Source organism: Dreissena polymorpha, chromosome 13, assembly GCF_020536995.1.
Source record: "Dreissena polymorpha isolate Duluth1 chromosome 13, UMN_Dpol_1.0, whole genome shotgun sequence".
Classification (NCBI taxonomy): Eukaryota; Metazoa; Mollusca; class Bivalvia; order Myida; family Dreissenidae; genus Dreissena; species Dreissena polymorpha.
In genome coordinates this window covers 75386965-75399877 of record NC_068367.1, presented here as the reverse complement: position 1 = coordinate 75399877, position 12913 = coordinate 75386965, and positions in this window count along the sequence as shown.

The following is a 12913-nucleotide window of genomic DNA, read 5'->3' as shown; positions in this document are numbered from 1 at the left end:
TTATTTGACCTAGTGACCTAGTTTTTGACCCCAGGTGACCCAAATACAATCCCAACCCAGATTTCATCAAGATAAACATTCTGACCAAATTTTATAAAGATTGGATGAAAACTGTGACCTCTATTGTCTACACAAGGTTTTTCTATTATTTGACCTAGTGACCTAGTTTTTGACCCCAGATGACCCAAATACAATCCCACCCCAGATTTCATCAAGATAAACATTCTGACCAAATTTCATAAAGATTAAGTGCAAAATGTGACCTCTATTGTCTAAACAAGGTTTTACTATTATTTGACAATGTGACCTAGTTTTTGACCTAGTTTTTTACCCCAGATGACCCAAATACAATCCCAACCCAGATTTCATCAAGATAAACATTCTGACCAAATTTCATAAAGATTGGATGAAAACTGTGACCTCTACTGTATACACAAACAAATTGTTTAAGGTTTTTCTATTATTTGACCTAGTGACCTAGTTTTTGACCTCAGATGACCCAAATACAATCACAACCTAGATTTCATCAAGATAAACATACTGACCAACTTTCATAAAGATTGGATGAAAACTGCGACCTCTATTGTCTACACAAGGTTTTTCTGTTATTTGACCTAGTTTTTGCCCTAGTGACCTAGTTGTTGACCCCAGATGACCCAAATACAATCGCAACCCAGATTTTATCAAGATAAACATTCTAACCAAATTTCATAAAGATTGGATGAAAACTGTGACCTCTACTGTCTACACAAGGTTTTTCTACTATTTGACCTAGTTTTTGACCTAGTGACCTAGTTTTTGACCCCAGATGACCAAAATACAATCCCAACCCAGATTTCATCAAGATAAACATTCTGACCAAATTTCATAAAGATTGGATGAAAACTGTGACCTCTACTGTCTACACAAGGTTTTTCTATTATTTGACCTAGTTCTTGACCTAGTGACCTAGTTTTTGACCTCAGATGACCCAAATACAATCCCAACCCAGATTTCATCAAGATAAACTCTCTGACCAAATTTCATGAAGATTGGATGAAAACTGCAACCTCTATTGTCTACACATGGTTTTTCTATTATTTGACCTTTTATGTGACCTAGTTTTTGACCCCAGATGACCCAAATACAATCCAAACCCAGATTTCATCAAGATAAACATTCTGACCAAATTTCATAAAGATTGGATGAAAACTGTGCCCTCTACTGTTTACACAAACAAGTTGTTGACGGACACACACACACACACAACGGACGCTGGACATCACACGGTCACATAAGCTCACCATGTCACTTCGTGACAGGTGAGCTAAAAACAAGACATTCTCACACCTTTTGCAATCCACACACACAAAATGTCTATACTCAACTCTTGTGACATTTAACAAATAATAGATGCACAGTTAACTCCCATGTGATGAGTAACAGTTAATAGAGCCACAGTTACCCCCCATGTGATGAGCAACAGGTAATAGATGCACATTTACCTCCTAAGGGATGTGTAACAGTTAATAGATGCACAGTTACCTCCCATGTGACAAGTAACAATTAATAGATGCACAGTTACCTCCCATGTGAAGAGCAACAGTGAATAGATGCACAGTTACCTCCCATGTGATGAGCAACAGTTTTAGAGGTACATTTACCTCCCATGTGATGAGTAACAGTTAATAGATGCACAGTTACCTCCCATGTGATGAGTAACAGTTAATAGATGCACAGTTACCTCCCATGTGATGAGCAACAGTTAATAGATGCAAAGTTACCTCCCATGTGATGAGAAACAGTTAATAGATGCACAGTTACCTCCCAAGTGATTAGTAACTGTTAACAGATGCACAGTTACCTCCCAAGTGATGAGTAACAGTTAATAGATGCACAGTTACCTCCAAAGTGATTAGTAACAGTTAATAGATGCACAGTTACCTCCCAAGTGATGAGTAACAGTTAATAGATGCACAGTTACTCAAGTGATTAGTAACAGTAAATAGATGCACAGTTATCACCCAAGTGATCAGTAACAGTTTATAGATTCACAGTTACCTCCCATGTTATGAGTAACAGTTAATACATGCACTCAGTGCTTCAGCTAGGATTTGAAAAGGGCTGGGGGGCTTTTTTGTCAAAAGGGCACTTTCGACGTGCAGTATTTTGTCAAAAGGGCACGTTCCAGCACGCTGGCATTTCTGGAATGCTTCCTTTTGCATGTTAATATATATGTTATTAATAATTGTTTGAATATATTATTCCCATTATTATTATTTATTTATTTTTAAAGGCAGGGGGGGCCCTAGGAGGGGCAGGGCAGAGGCTTGGAAGGGCAGGGCGCGATGCCCTTCAATTTAGGCCTAGCTGGAGCCCTTGATGCACAGTTACCTTCCATGTGACATGTAACAGTTAATAGATTCACACTTACCTCCCATGTGACATGTTACAGTTAATAGATGCACAATTACCTCCCATGAATACAGAAAGCCATAAGTTGTGGAGAAAAACTTGTTTGCAAAACAATCGTTGACAGTACAAGCACCAGACACATCATCAAACATAAGATATATAGATAAGGAGACTGATTGCGAATGTGTTGTACATTCCACATAATAAGAATATGGACCTAAGAGAAAAGCTTCATATATTTAATATATTTAATAGTAACTCTTGTAAAGCTGGGGGAAGCTGGTTGGCAGCCTATGTTCCAGATGGGACCACAGGCAGAGATGAGAGGATGTAACACAGTGTTAGCACACACACAACAGGAGAGTAACTGAGTGAACGTTTGGATTGACGGGAAACAAACAAGAACTTTTTCTTTAAATAGGCAAGGACAAAGGACTCATATTGACTGCTTTAATTTATAATATCGCGATGTTTTCAAGATAGTTCTGAGTTGCCTATAATATGGATGTATTAATTTGTATATGCAAAGTACCCGGATAATTTAGTGAATTATGATTTTGTGATGAAAGCACACTGTCATGGAGAATTCTGTTTCCCTGCGCTGACACCAACTACAGCTAATTAAGATTATTACTACTAGTTGGGGTCTGGTTTACATGTTGTGCTACTATGTGCATAGGGGATTATTGTCTTACAACAAGGGCTGTTTGTAAAATATGCATGCCCCCCAAATAGGCTGTCAGTTGTTGTGGCAGCCATTGTGTGAATACGTTAGAAACCATTTTACTGCTTCAGGTCACTGTGACCTTGACCTTTGACCTAGTGACCTAAAAATCAATAGGGGTAATCTGCCAGTCATGATCAATGTACCTATGAAGTTTCATGATCCTTCGCCAAAGCATTGTTGAGTTATCCAGAAACCATTTTATTGTTTTGAGTCACTGTGACCTTGACCTTTGACCTAGTGACCTGAAAATAAATAGGGGTCATCTGCCAGTCATGCTCAATGTACCTATGAAGTTTCATGATCCTAGGCCTAAGCGTTATTGAGTTATCATCCGGAAACCATTTTACTGTTTCAAGTCACTGTGACCTTGACCTTTGACAAAGTAACCTGAAAATCAATAGGCGTCATCTGCCAGTCATAATCGATGTACCTATGAAGTTTCATGATTCTAGGCCTAAGCATTCTTGAGTTATCATCCAGAAACCATTTGACTGTTTCTAGTCACTGTGACCTTGACCTTTATCCTAGTGACCTAAAGATCCATAGGTGTCATCTGCGAGTCATGATCATTGAACCTATGAAGTTTCATGACCCTAGTACTTAGCGTTCTTCAGTTATCAGCCGGCAACCATTTTACTGTTTTGAGTTACTGTGACCTTAACCTTTGACCTAGTAACCTGAAAATCAATAGGGGTCATCTGCCAGTCATGATCAATGTATTTATGAAGTTTCATGATCCTAGGCCTAAGCGTTCTTGAGTCATCATCCAGAAACCATTTGGTGGACGGACCAGACTAACGGACCGAACGACCTACTGGTGCAAAACAATATACCCCCTCTTCTTCAAAGGGGGGCATAAATATAGCAAGCATACAAAAAAGGAATATTCCACTATGTAAATTCACAAATTTAGTCTCATTTAATCTGCTCTGTTTCCATAATTTATCTGACAATACAACAAGGTAACAAAAGAAGATGTCTCTATGTTTTTTAGACAACCATTGTTATATATTTCTTTTACATGACAAAACTTCTATAATTATGACAGCAAATGAGATAAAAATCAATGCAATGGTGAGGGACCTAAAAGCCGGGAGTTCCATAAACGATGAATCCTGATGTTAAAGACGGATGCCACAAAAGCACTTATAGAACGGTGTAACTTCCCTCATGGGGCCATAATGATGACTCTACGTTCATGTTCAGCTAGGATTCTATGTAGTTTAGCTGAGGTCAGACCTGCCTACTTGCTAAAAAGATTATTGTGCAACATTTCTGCATAGTGAGCCGCCTTGAATTGATGGGATATAATAGTATGTACTTTAATGGCGCTGCGAGCAATTGATTTTTGCAATTTTTTGGTTCTTTTGTAGTTGCAAAAATTGAACTTTCCGCGGAAAATTGTCTGCCAACTTGGTTAGATTTTTTCTGTTTTTGTACTTCTTTATGTTGTAAATAACTAATAATTGAGTATTATTTGTGTGCAAATTGCACACTATTAGCAAACTTTGATTGAATTTATTGGAATTGCATTATATTTTTTGCATTTTGTGTCCGTTGGCTAAGCCGGTTTGATGTCTAGAAATAATTTGTGTTGTAAAAATCAGTGTTAGGGTTAAAATATACCATTTAAGAAGGTAGAAAATGGCTATTGAATGGTTACCGTTTATTTCCACGTAATTGCTTTACGTTTATTATTCGTAAAGTTCATAATTGAAATAAAGGCGAATACACTTACTACTATCGGCAATACTTTAATTTACTTACTTACAAGTAAGTGTTTTATCGTATTTACGACAGTGTGATAGCTAGTGCTGTTATTATAAGTAGTTACACAATTTACATAGTAAGAAGATACACAGGCGATTTCAAGAACAAAATTTTGTGGATAGTGTGTTCTAACTATTAACACCTGCAGATTTTCTGTTTTAAGCATTTGTTATAGTTTAAATTACAAAGCACATCAAGGCCTCTACAGAGGTATTCAGACGGTGCTACAGCGTGCAGGATTTGTTAACGCGTGGGGGCGTGCAGTGACATTTGCTTCCTGTAGGACTTCGTCCATCAGGATCAGATCAGTCTGTGCAGGATAAGTGCAGTCTACACAGGACAAGTGCAGTCTCCACAGGATCAGTGCAGTCTCCACAGGATCAGTGCAGTCTCCACAGGATCAGTGCAGTCCACTAAGTCCGAGCAAGAAGACAATCAAGTAATAGTTGTTGTTATTTCCAGCTATTTTGTTAATAGCGGGAAAATGCCCCTTATAAATGAACAAGCATAGTTTCCAGCTTTTTTTTTTAAGTAGCGGGATCTTACCAAGGTTCATATATTATTTCAAGCCTTAAACGTGGCATCCAATGACCCCACTGCTCTGGCTGATTCAATTGACTTAGATACTGCTCCTGTTGGTGTCATTGCCTAGCGTCGGTAGTAAAACTGCAAATACCAAATCCAGCTACTATGCCCTTTTTGAATAATATGCAAAGTAATATGCAACAATTCCCATAACCTAACATGTGGCCGTGGTTTCCTATGATACCCCCAGGTTGGATACTATCACCTACAAATACAAACAATGAGGTCTCTCAGCCTGTCTCTTCAGGACAGAGTCTCTGAACCTACACTGCCAATTCCACAGCTGCGGGAAGGAATTCTTCCATTAGATCTGGATTGGTAAACAATTTCAACCGTCGTCCATTAGGTCAATTGCCGAGATCTTTGTCATATGATGGTCAAAGTAACTGGCAAGAATTTTACACAAAATTTGACAGGTGTGCAACTTTGAATGATTGGGACCCTCAGGAAATGAAAGAATACCTTTGTTTGAGTCTAACTGGTAAAGCCAGTGAGTTTTATGCATTGGTTACTGATAAACGAGATAACCTAAGCTTTGTCAATATAGTTGAGAAATTGGTGCTTCGTTTTGGTTACAAGGAGTTACCAGAAACTGCTAAGATAAAATTCTCCAATGCGACACAAACACATGATGAAACTATTGATGATTGGGCCGATAGGTTTCTCACATTAGCTACTAAGGCTTTCAGACATTTACCAGCCAATTACATGAATGAACAAGTAGTCTTATGCTTTTGTCATGGTTTAAATGATAAGGAGGCAGGAGAAAGTGTAGTAAACATGCGGCCTAAATCAATAGAAGAAGCCATAAATGGGCTTTGCATACTCATGGTCTTATGTTTGGTAGATCTAAATCTATTTCCGAAAACACTTCTGAGGAATGTTTCAAGGTCCAATCTGTTGGAAATGAAAATCACAAAGAATCCGAATTGATAAATTGGAAATGAGAATGGATAGAATGGAGCAGAAAATGGACAAGGTTGAGCAAAAACTTGATAAAATTATGGATAAATTATTCATTATTTCCATGCCAAAGGAAAGGTCTCAATCACCCATTTCTCGAGGCAGTAGTCCAGCTGAATTTGTTTGTTATACTTGCAACCGACGCGGACATATGTCAAGAGAATGTCCTCACTCCTGTAAGGTCAAGGTCGCCATCTCCAAGGAGAAGTTTGTCACCATCAAAACCCAAATGCTTCAATTGCAATCAAGGTCATTTTCAAGCAGATTGTCCCAAATTTAAACAGAAACCTAGCAAAGTAAAAAAGTTTGAATTTGAGTATTTAAACTCAAGTGGGTCGGAGTTGGAGGGCAAACTCCTGACCCAGGAATAATATGCCCATACTTGACATCTGATTCTGGAAAAACATGCCAAAACTTGTTGTCTGATTTAAAACAAATATGCCAAAACTTGTCATCTGATTCAGGAATAACGTGCCTAAATTTGCCATCTGATTCAGGAATAACAGACCCAAATTTGTCCCTTGACCCAGAAATAATAACTGACCCAAATTTGCCATTTGACCCAGGAATCGAAATTTCAGGATGTCTGATGTAGATTCCCCGAAACGGAGCTGGAAGGTGTCCACACTTGGTTTGTCGCTTCCAGGCCGTTCAAGGGTACAAGTCATTCCGGCATCAAAAACCTGTCGCCCGGATGACACACCGATAGTGTTCGATGAGGTGAATTTTCCTCCGCTTGTCGTTAAAAAGGAACCTGGAGAAAGCAGTTTGATGTCCTCGGGTTTCCAGAGTCCTGATAGACTGTTGGAAAATGAGTCGGCATGTTCCTTTCAATCAAAGGAGGAAGTGCAACAGGAAGTCCAGAATCCTACTAGACTTTCAGAAAATGAGCCAGCACGTTCCATTCCATCCCAGGAGGAAGTGCAACAGGAAGTCTGCCCAAGAAAGGAGGCAGAAGACATGGATTGTGAGGAAGTGTCTCCGCAAGTACCACACTGGTGAGGAGGTCATCGTTATCAGCGATGGAGACGATGAAACTGATCAAGCATACGTTCGTCAAGGAGCACGGGATCGGGGAAATTCGAACCCAAGTATTTACTCGGTCTTCGAATCGTTCCAGATCCCCTGTGAGACGAGTGAACTTGAAAGGTACACCTATAGTTAAGCTTGAAAGGAAGCGATCTCCGTCTGCTAATCCTGGTTTGAAGCAGAAATCCAATGTTCTGTCCCACTGTCCGATAACATGCAGTCGTCGCAGTTGTCTTCTAGAGTTTGCAGTGTCAGGTTGTTGTATCGTCTTCTATCCTGGTCAAGAGCGATCCGTCCAGCCTTCCAGATCGATATCAGCCGAACGCAACATCCAAAGTACAATAGTATGTACTTTAATAGGCACAGTTTTAACTTCATTGCGAGAATACTATAGTTAGAGCAGAGCTCCAGATAAGGATTTGTGAAATTAGTAACGGTACTGCCACTGACAGAAAGAAAAGGAGTAACGCTGAAAATCAATTAGTACATGTTCTACCATATCCAAAAATACGGGTAGTACTGTACTACCCGTGTTCTTGGATATTGAAGGGTGTATAACTGACTTTACAGAAACATTTGCAGCAATTATAATAAATATATGTAGCTTCTTAAACAGTTACTGTATTAGGTTTTCCATTCTGAATAATGATGCAAATACAACTACACATTAAAACTCATGACTAATACTATTTCTTCATTTTTCTTGACAAGAAAACACAAGCCAACTAGTAAGCTAAGTAAATGAACACTTATTTCACTGTCTCATCCGTTTCCCATCGTGTTTTCTAACATTTTAAGCCACCGATGCAATCAAATCGTTTAATATCGGGGCCACAATGTCTTTATCTGGGTTTACAGATTTAATGTCAGGATGGTTAGACGACACCGTATGTAGTCATTATGTGACAACAAAGAGTTGTTTTGAACCGCTTTCGGTTAAGCCGGAATTCTATTGCGCTCAGACATATTGTTTTTGACGGATTTACAAGTTACAGGAAATCACGCGACAGAATAGACAATAATATATATGAACCCAGTCTATAACTTTTCAGTAATTTCAATTAACGAAAAGTGCCGTTAGGTTAGAGACCAACAGATCATTCCGCGCTGACGCAGGCGTATCGGTACGGCCAGATTTTTTTCGTCATTGCGTAAAATGGATATTAAAGTCGTAATTGTACGTCCAGTTTATAAAAATAAATGCGTAAATCTTCAATAAAAAGGCGTATTTACGGCTGTACGGCTCTTATCTGGAGCTCTGGTTAGAGGGATGCAATTACTGAAGATGATGATGCGAAAGTATTGTAGCAATGATAATGATAGTCCATATAAACGGACTGCCAGAGCCTTTGATAATTTTTGCCATGGCGGCTCTGGCAGTCCATATGCACCCCTTCATAAACATGGGTGCAGTTCAGTGCAGAGAATCCGTGCGCTTCACTAAACAGTCGTCGTTCGAGACAAATTGAAGAAAATCATGAATAAACTTCATAAACATGTTAAATTTACCTGAATGGCAACCTATTGATGTTATCCTTTGCATGCACCCTATAAAAACACGACGATGTTTCAACACACTTTCCTCGCTGACATGTTTTATGTTTAAATTTGAAACAGTGTATTCTGTATCGAATAACACATCGTTATTGACTTTGTAGGCTCCAACACATAACCCGACGTGCAAAATATTGGTGCAGGGCTCGACATTAAAGGTAGACCGACTGTCCGGGACAACCAAATTGTTAGTCCAGACAAGTAAATAAAGAAAATTTGCTAGTCCGACGGGACAAGTGGTCATTATAATTGTATAACTTAGAAAAAATGCCTTTAAAGCAATTATTTTCTGTGGAGATATCACTAAACTTTTCCGAGTATATTTTGTATATGTTTAATCGTCGCAGTCCGAGATATTCCGATAGTTCCATGTGATACATGTACTACACTGTACTGTTCACAAGGGAAGCAACCCTTAACATTTTTTCTTTGCCAAGATAACAAGAATATTCTCCCTTGTAAAGAATATGTATTTTACGAAACCGGTACACACCGATCTTAGAGACAATTAACGTAGTGACGTCCTCTCTATGTATAGAATGATTTTTTTTTTTTTTAAATATCAGTTAAGTACTGTACATATACATCACTTTTAACATTTTCTGTTTGATGTTGGCAACACACAAGTTTTTGTCAGGTATTATGGCTTTGTATAATGTTTAAAAATCAATAATCTTGAGTTTTCCTGTTATTCTAGTCAGTTCATTTTGTATTGAAATTGCCTACAATTATGTTTACATGTATTTTGAACAATTCAAGTCTTTATGATTTGAGCATTTTGTATTATTTCATTATTTTTCAAAGTACTGAGCAGAATAAGATATAATGGTCAGGACAAGTTGCTTTTTGGTCAGGACAAGTGAAATTATGGTCTACTTGTCCGACTGGACAAGTGGCTTCAAAAGTTACTGTTGAGCCCTGTGGTGTACTGCAACCTAACGAATATTGGGTTTATTTTCCAATATGGCGGATACAGCGTACGAAAGCAAAACTAAGTCAATAAAAAGCAATTATTTATTGTTTTAATGGTACCATTCGTATGAGTTTGTGGTTTAGACAGGTAAACGTTGATAAGATCTTGCAGTTTCAGTGTGCCTTAACTATTGCATTGTTGATTAAATTGTGCATCCATGGGCAAAAGCCAGCGCATTGCAACTATCAGCTAACCATTTGGTTATGAAGCTGAGAGTTGAATTATTGCAACTTAGTCCAAATAATTAGACGTAAGCTACCCCGCTTACGTCTAAACGGCTACCGTCGTTTTCCTATAGCAAATTGAGTTCAACTAAAACTTCAGTTTTTCTCGTTAAATCTTTGCCAATGCATAAAATTATCATTAATTAGACATATATGTGAGCGAATACCTCTTAAATGTGTAAAAATTGTGCTTTTAAACCACTTATGTACATTTTTAAAAATAAACATACACAACACACTTCGTGTGTTTGTCGTTTATAGAATTACATTGAATTATCTTGAACGAAATTATTTTTTGAATAGGTTACACATAACCAATTGTTGTTGTACAACAAACCACATCACTTTTTAGCTTTCTGTACTCTTTAATTAAATGGAACCTATATGTGTGTGTTAAAACTACCAGTTGTATCACGGAGTGTATATTGTTAGGAGATGAATCGAGTATTTGACCCTTACTGTAGTAAATTCAATCTTATGCAAAAACTATTCATCCGATTTTATTGGTTTATACGTTATCTTGTTGCTTATTAATTCCTCTTTCAAAAATATACGTTTTAGTATATTCCCGTTGTTATTAATGGATTTATAGCGAGATAAACACAAGAAATACACATTTTATGTTTTACCACCGCGCGTTTTACCGTATTGTGGCTATCGATTTTGTACAATTAGCGTACAGCGAAGCGCCGAGGTTATACATTTTGATGTACCCACTCACGTCTTTTGTTAAATTATAGTTTCATTTCTCGGCCGATTTTGACAAATTATATATCATTAGAAAGCTTACGTTACGTAGTAAACAGATATATAAATATATATTAAGTTTTTCTTCTGATTTCGACAGCCCGGCGAGTTATAACTTTAACTTTTTCAAATATCATACCGTTTTGGAGTTTTAGAATCTAGATTTACGGTTGACATGTTCGTACTTAATACCAATTTGTAGCGTTCTTCTGATTTCGACAGCCCGGCGAGTTATAACTTTATCTTTTGCAAATATCATACCGTTTTGGAGTTTTAGAATCTAGATTTACGGTTGACATGTTCGTACTTAATACCAATTTGTAGCGTTCTTCTGATTTCGACAGCCCGGTGAGTTATAACTTTAACTTTTGCAAATATCATACCGTTTTGGAGTTTTAGAATCTAGATTTACGGTTGACATGTTCGTACTTAATACCAATTTGTAGCGCTCTTCTGATTTCGACAGCCCGGTGAGTTATAACTTTAACTTTTGCAAATATCATACCGTTTTGGAGTTTTAGAATCTAGATTTACGGTTGACATGTTCGTACTTAATACCAATTTGTAGCGTTTATATTTAGAGTTCAGTTTTAAAAATTACATCTTGCTTAGGAGAATAGAATTCTGTATACGATAGAAAAAAATTGTTTAAAAACGAAAGTAATTAAGGAATGAAGGCGGAAGAAAGTAGCGCGCGTTCCTAACGCACTGAACTGATGCTACGGTCTTGGCGATTATGCTTTTGTTTAGAAACCGGCCATTGAATTTCCTTTGCCATGATTAATATATTTTTTATGATATATTGTAGTATTTTGTTCACGAAACATATCAATAAAGCTTATTATAAATAAATCTTAATAAATTAACTTTTTCAGCTCTTGTTTATAACACAGAAAGGTGTACGGAAGAAACCCCCTCCGGAAGAAACACCCTTCGTTAAAAACGGCAGGGCGGAAGAAACACCCTTTCATAGTTTGCATACGCGGAAGAAACCCCCTCACTAGTTTTGCATAGGCGGAAGAAACCCCCTCGCTAGTTTTGCATAGGCGGAAAAAAAAACCTCGCTAGTTTTGCATAGGCGGAAGACACCCCCTTCCATAGCGGAACAAACCCCCTTTCAGACGATTAAGTTACATTCAAACGCACGGTAATTGTTTACAGAAATTCACTGTCATTTTCAGAAAGTTCCCGGGAAGCACGTTTTTTTTGCATGATTCAATTTTTTTTAAAGACGAATGCTTCGGTTATTGTAGGAAAATATGTACGAAATATCTTCGTCACTATCGGCTCTGGGCGCTAATTTTGTGTTTTTGTTATTTTTATCAATCTAGTACAGTATGAAGGCAGTAATATAGTCGGGTTGAAACGGATGTATTGGGGAATCGTTTGAGTCGGGATTTTACTACCCTTGCGGGAAAGACTTAACACTTAGGAATGGGGTTTATTCCGCCTGTCTGAAAACACGAAGGGGGTTTATTCCGCCTGTCTGAAAACACGAAGGGGGTTTATTCCGCCTGTCTGAAAACTCGAAGGGGGTTTATTCTGCCTGTCTGAAAACTGGAAGGGGGTTTGTTCCGCCTATGCAAAACTAGTGAGGGGGTTTCTTCCGCGTATGCAAAATGTGAAAGGGGGTTTCTTCCGCTATGCCGTTTTTAAGGAAGGGGGTTTCTTCCGAAGGGGGTTTATTCCGGTAATCCACAGAAAGGGTGTTAAATTTATGATAAAACAGCGTATATAGCGGACCCTCTCGATTTTATTCGGCTTTGCATGCATACTTGAAATAAAATGGGTGTCAAAAACATTTATCGTTTGCTGTTAATTATCAACGAGGGAATTATGTATAATTATATGAAATGTTATTTACCTTAAATTATCAATTTATTAAAGATTCTTGAAAATCACAGTCGGTGTTACGCGGGTCATTTCGTATTTTGACATTAGGGCATC